We start from the raw sequence: 6,355 nt of genomic DNA, 5'->3' as shown, positions 1-6,355 counted from the left end.
ATCATGAGAGTCACTCATTAACCATGTGAGCTTGGGCAGGTCTCTCAACCTTCCTGAACACCAATTTTCTCATCTGTAAAATGAGAATATGAGTACCTACTTCTACTTTGATATCTTGGTACTCTAAAAGAGATGGCGGTGTGTCTGACACATCACACACAATAAATACTAATTCCCTATCAGGTTTCATCCTCACTTTTGCCTAGAATACACCATCATCTTGATGCCTTCCTGAATCCCGCCCTTCAGTCCAATTCAAGTTCCGTATTTTAAAACATTGTCGGGCCACCTCTTTACCATTTTATTGGCCCTTAATATCATACTGCCTCATACTGCTCATAAATAAATCTTTTTTAAAAAAATAAATGCTGTTGTCATGGTTTTTAACACCTTTTACTCTTCTTACTGGTTCTATTTTGTAGAATAAGGAGTAACATTGACAGGTTTGGGGGGAATTTTATATATATATGTGTGTGTGTGTATATATATATATTTTTTTTTTTAAATCACAGACTTCTGTTTTTATGTTTTAACATTTTCATACTTTTTTTGTAACTGGAATCATATAACAAGTGTAGGAGAAAATTGTGCCTTGTTGCAACAGTTTTGCTAATTTCTAGGCTGGAAGATAACAGATGCCTGGAGTTTACCTTATGTTGAATTAAAATCAATATTTCTCTAACAACAACAACAATAAAAAAGAAAGAGATTGACAGAATGGATAGAAACATATGATCCAACTATAGAGACTCACTCCAGATTCCCAAACACAAATAGATTGAAAGTTAAAGGATGAAAAAAGATATTCCATGGAAAAGGTAACCAAAAGAGAATAGGGTTAACTATACTAATATCAAATAAAATAGATTTTTTTTTAAGATTTTATTTATTTATTTGACAGAGAGAGATCACAAGCAGGCAGAGAGGCAGGCAGAGAGAGAGAGGAAGGGAAGCAGGCCCCCTGCTGAGCAGAGAGCCCCATGCGGGACTTGATCCCAGGACCCCGAGATCATGACCTGAGCCGAAGGCAGTGGCCCAACCCACTGAGCCACCCAGGCGCCCCAAATAAAATAGATTTTAAATGAAAAAAAAAAAAAAAGGTTGCAAAAGACAAAGAAGGACATTATGGATTAATAAAAGTTCTAATTTAAGAATAAGATATAATAATCATAAACATTTACATACCTAATGAAAGATCAACAAAATAGAAGAAGCAAAAATTGACAGAATTTATGGGAGAAATATTTCTATAATAATAGTTAGAGGGGCACCTGGGTAGCTCAGTGGGTTAAAGCCTCTGCCTTCGGCCAAGTTATAGTCTCAGGGTCGTGGGATCAAGCCCCGCATTGGGTTCTCTGCTCGGCGGGGAGCCTGCTTCCCTTCCTCTCTCTCTCTGCCTGCCTCTCTGCCTACTTGTGATCTCTGTCTGTCAAATAAATAAATAAAATCTTTAAAATAATAATAATAGAGACTTCAGTGTTCACTCTCAATAATGGGCAGAACAACCAGACAGAAGAAAAATAAGGAAATGGAGGATATAAGTCAACTAGATCTAAAAGACATAAACAGAATATTGTACCCAATAATGATAGCATACACATTTCAGTGCATGTAGCACATTCTCCAGGATAGACCATATGTTAGCCCACAAACTAAGTCTCAACAGATTTAAAAAGATAGATATCATACCATATCATAGCTTCTCTAAACACAATAGTATGAAATTAGAAGTTAATAACAGAAGAAAAACTGGAAAATTTATAGATCTGTAGGAAATTAAGCAACACATGCTAAGGACACCTGGGTGGCTCAGTTGGCTAAGCGTCTACCTTTCACTCAGGTCATGATCTCGAGGCCCATATCAGGTTCCCTGCTCAGTGGGGAGTCTGCTTCTTCCTCTATCCCTCAGCCTGCTCGTGCTCTTTCTCTTTCTCAAATAAACAAACTAATAAATAAACATGCTTAAACAACAGATGGATGAGAGGAGAAATCACAAACGAAATTGAAAAATACTTAGACACAAATGAAAACAAATACACAACATAGCAAAACTTACGGAATGCAGTAAAAGCAGTCCTAAAGGGGAAATATATAGCTATAAACACTTGCATTAAAAACCAAGAAAGATCTTGGAGCGCCTGGCTAGCTCAGTCAATAGAGCATGCAACTCCTGATCTCAGGGTCGTGAGTTCAAGCCCCACATTGGTCATGGAGTCTGCTTAAGGAAAAAAAAAGAAAAATCTGAGGGCACCTGGGTGGCTCAGTTGGTTAAGCGTCTGGCTCTTGATATCAGCTGGGGTCATGATCTCAGGGTCATGGAATGGAGCCCTGTGTCGGGCTCTGTGCTCAGCGGGGAGTCTGCTTGAGATTCTCTCCCTTTCTTTCTCCCTCTCCCCCTCCCATTGCTCTCTCTCAAATAAATAAATAAATAAATATGTAAAAAACACCACAAGAAATATCTTGAATCAGCAACTGGATTTACAATTTAAATAACTACAAAATCAAAGAACAAACCTAAATTAAAAGCAGCAGAAGGAAGGAAATAATAAAGATTAGAGCAGAGGTAGATGAAATAGAGAATAAAAAATAATGGAGAAAAACCAGAAAAAACAAAAGTTGGTTCTTTGTAAAGATCAACAAAATCAACAACCTTTTAGATAGATGGACTAATTAAAAAAGAGAGAGGACTAAAACTGGACATAAAAATGAGACGTTACTACTGATTCTACAGAAATAAAAAGGGTTATGAGAATATTGTGAACAATTGAATGCCAACAAATTTGGTAATTTAGAAGGATGAATAAATTCCCAGAAACACAAAACCTACCAAGACTAAATCATAAAGAAATAGAAAATTTCTAGTAGGGAGATTGAATCAGTAATCAAAAATCTCGTCCAAGAAAAGCCCTGGATCTGTTGGCTTCATTGGTGAATTCTATCAAATATTTTAAGAAGAAATAATACCAATTCTTCTCAAACTTTTCCCAAAAAATTGAAAAGGAAAAAACACTCCCTAATTCATTCTTTGAGGCCAGCATTAATGTGATACTAAAGCTAAACAAGGATTCTACAAGAAAAGATAACTACAGAACAATATCCCTTATGAACATCGATGCAAAACTTCTCCACAAAATATTAACAAAGCGAATACAGCAGCATATTTAAAAGATTATACACCGTGACTAGCGGGAATTTATTACTTGAGAGCAAGGATGGTTCAATATACAGAAATTGATTGATGCAATATACCACATTAATAGAATGAAGATAAGGACTAAAAAAACCACAAGATTATTGCAATCCATGACCAAAAAGCATTTGACAAAATTCAATACCCTTTTATGATAAAAATATGCAACAAACCAGGAATAGAAAGAAACTACCTTGACATAACAAAAGCCATATATGAAAAACCCACAGCAAACACCATTCTCAATGGTGAAAGACTGAAAACTTTTCCTCTAAGATTTGAAATCAGACAAAGATGCCCACTTTTACTACTTCTATTCAACATAGCACCAGAAGTTCTAGCCAGAGCAGTTAGTCAAGAAAAAGAAAGAAAAGCATCCAAATTGGAAAAGAGGAAGTAAGATTACTTCTGCTCATAAAATATATTATCTAATTTGTAGAAAACACTAAAGATCCCACCAAAATAAACTGTTCGAGCTAATAAATGAATTCAGTTAAGTAGCAGGACACAAACTCACCACTCACACCAGCTGCATCTCTATACCACAATTAAGGACTTGTCATCTTACTGTCAGTTGAATGCACCAAGATTTGGGGGAGGTGAGGAGAAGAATGAAGAGAAACAGAGCATATTCACAATATATTTCATCCAAAATTCCACCTTTTAAAAAAATATATAAAATTAGTGTCTGTGTGCTCCTTATTAGAGATTAAGTTTATGTAATCCAGAATCATGGTATATCCCCAGATCACATGTGATTTTTCAGAATCACTGTCAACTAGACCTAATCTAGCATGAGGATTTCTGTATCTAGTCACATTATCTTCTCATATCCACAACAGAGTTGGATGGCATGACAGATAGGGACTATTCACAGCCCTGCAAGGATCTATAAAGGTTTCTACCAGGGCTGATTAACAATTGTCCTTGGAAGATAGTCTTAGGCTGGAGGTAGCTGTCACTTTCTACCTTGTTAGAAAGTCAGGGACCCATTTCTGAAATTAAAGGCCACAGACTCTAGCATGCTGGATATCAGATCAACTCAGTTCTAGTTTAAGGACCTACCAAGATCATTTAAGAAAATAATTTTAGGGGTGCCTAGGTGGCTCAGTCAGTTAAGCATGCAACTCTTGATTTTGACTCAGGTCAAGATCTCAGGGTCATGGGATCAAGCCCTGTGTCAGGCTCCACACCCAGCGTGGAGCCTGCTGAAGATTCTTCCTCTTCCTTTCCCTCTGCCTCTCTGATCCCCTCCCTTTCTAGTAATAATAATAATTTCATGTCTGATTTCTTAGCAAATCACTCCTTCCTAATGATAAAAAACTGTTATGAAATTTCATACAGTCCAAACAAAGACTTCTTGTAGGACAAATGCCAAAACTATACTGGAAACCTTGGGAGAACCACCTGACTTCTTCATACAGTTTCCGGCCCCCAGGCTTTTCAAGTCTTAATTGGAAATACCAGAAATAATTTCTCCAGGTGTTTTTGAAGTTTATCTACTTAAATCACAGAGCAAGTCTGGTGATTTAAAACAAAGAAAGAAAAGAGTTTGTGATCCTATAAAACAAATTAGTATATAAGGAAGGGATTTAACCTGGTAAATTCAGTATCTGTCCATGATATTTGGCATGATTACAATAAAACCACATTAAAGGGTAGGATCTATAAGAGAAATATGGAAAGGTCAGGAATCAGAATTATCTGATTTCTTAATGAAGAACAATAGGGCATTTTGTCTGCCGAGAAACAACAGTTCGTTTGAATTACCAATTAACTCAATATTAGCTTATTGTGGTTTTGGTGCATTTAATATTTCATCACAATAGGAAGTCAGCCAGGCTGGAGACAGGAAATCTAAATTCTAACTTCATATCTGTTGCTACATGCCTCATAACTTTGGACAGATCAATTCATCTCTCTGAGCCTGAGTTTCCTCACCTGTAATATAAAGGGGTTGGGCTTAGATATCCTCATAGTTCTCTTTTAGCTCTAAAACACTGTGGCTCCATTAACCCCCACCACCCCAACCCATCCGTGTGGATCCACACACCCCCTTCTTCTATCCCAGGCTCCTGTACCTCATGCTGCCTCCACTTGCCCTACTGCCTGGGGTTCTTCCCTGTGACAGGCACCCATTCTAGACAGTGCCACCTGTCCCAAATGCAAACTCACTTTCATGGGTCCCAGGGGCATGCTACTCATGGACTTGAACGAGTGAATGAAACAAGCCCGAGCATTTGAGCTACTGTGGCCAGGTCAGGGGCAGCGAGAGTGGGGGAGCCTGAGAACAAGTCTGTTTTCTGAAAGCCATGGCTTGTGTGTTCACTTCTAACTTGGGTCTGTCCCTAAAGAGGGTTGAGAGACTGGGGGAGGCTGCTGCTTGCCTTGCTTGGAATAAAATCAAAGGGAAAGCCTTTTCCCAGCATACATAAAAATCAGTCTATCCAGGATGAGAAAAATTATGTGGTCTCTGTATGCACATAATGATCCTTTACGTACAGTATCCTAATACACACTTTATACATCTATACTTACACCAAAAGCAACTAAACACACAACCTAAGTGGTTTCTTTTTGGGTTTTGCCTATGGGGTCTCACCCCAAATACTCGCGTGTTTGTCTAATTCCTTCTCTTAGCTTTCTTCTCCCCACTGTGGGCCGCGAGGGGAATTTGCTCTGCAAATTGGTGAAGACACCAAGACAGTAAGAATAAAAATGACTTCATGATCCCATATATTGTGGCTTCTCCCAGTTCTCAAAGTCTGTAGTGCTATTTACCCGATAACCCTGATGCGGCACTACCCACCCTGATGTGACCCTGACACGAGGTTACGAAGGGTTTGCATGACATTCGTAAGCTCCCCTGAACCAAAAATCTTCTTCCTCCAAACACCAAGTTACCCTGAACATCTTTCTCCTGGCCGGACGGGCACGGCAGACACTCTTCAAAACCTAAGCATCAGTGTGTACTTGTGTGCACGCGCATACACGCAGATGTGTGTGTGTGTGTGTGTGTATGTGAACCTTACAGCCAAAGCGATTGCATCTTTTCTTTTAGCACAGTCAGGTGAGAAACATCTCCCGCATGTAGCCTAAAATTTGATTTTTCACTGTAACAACAACACAAAAAAATGATCTCTCACCTATCAATATCTTGGGCCA

The sequence above is a fragment of the Mustela nivalis genome (assembly GCF_964662115.1).
Source record: "Mustela nivalis genome assembly, chromosome: X".
Lineage (NCBI taxonomy): Eukaryota > Metazoa > Chordata > Mammalia > Carnivora > Mustelidae > Mustela > Mustela nivalis.
The sequence above is the reverse complement of the archived record's forward strand: the minus strand, read 5'-3'. Positions refer to the sequence as shown.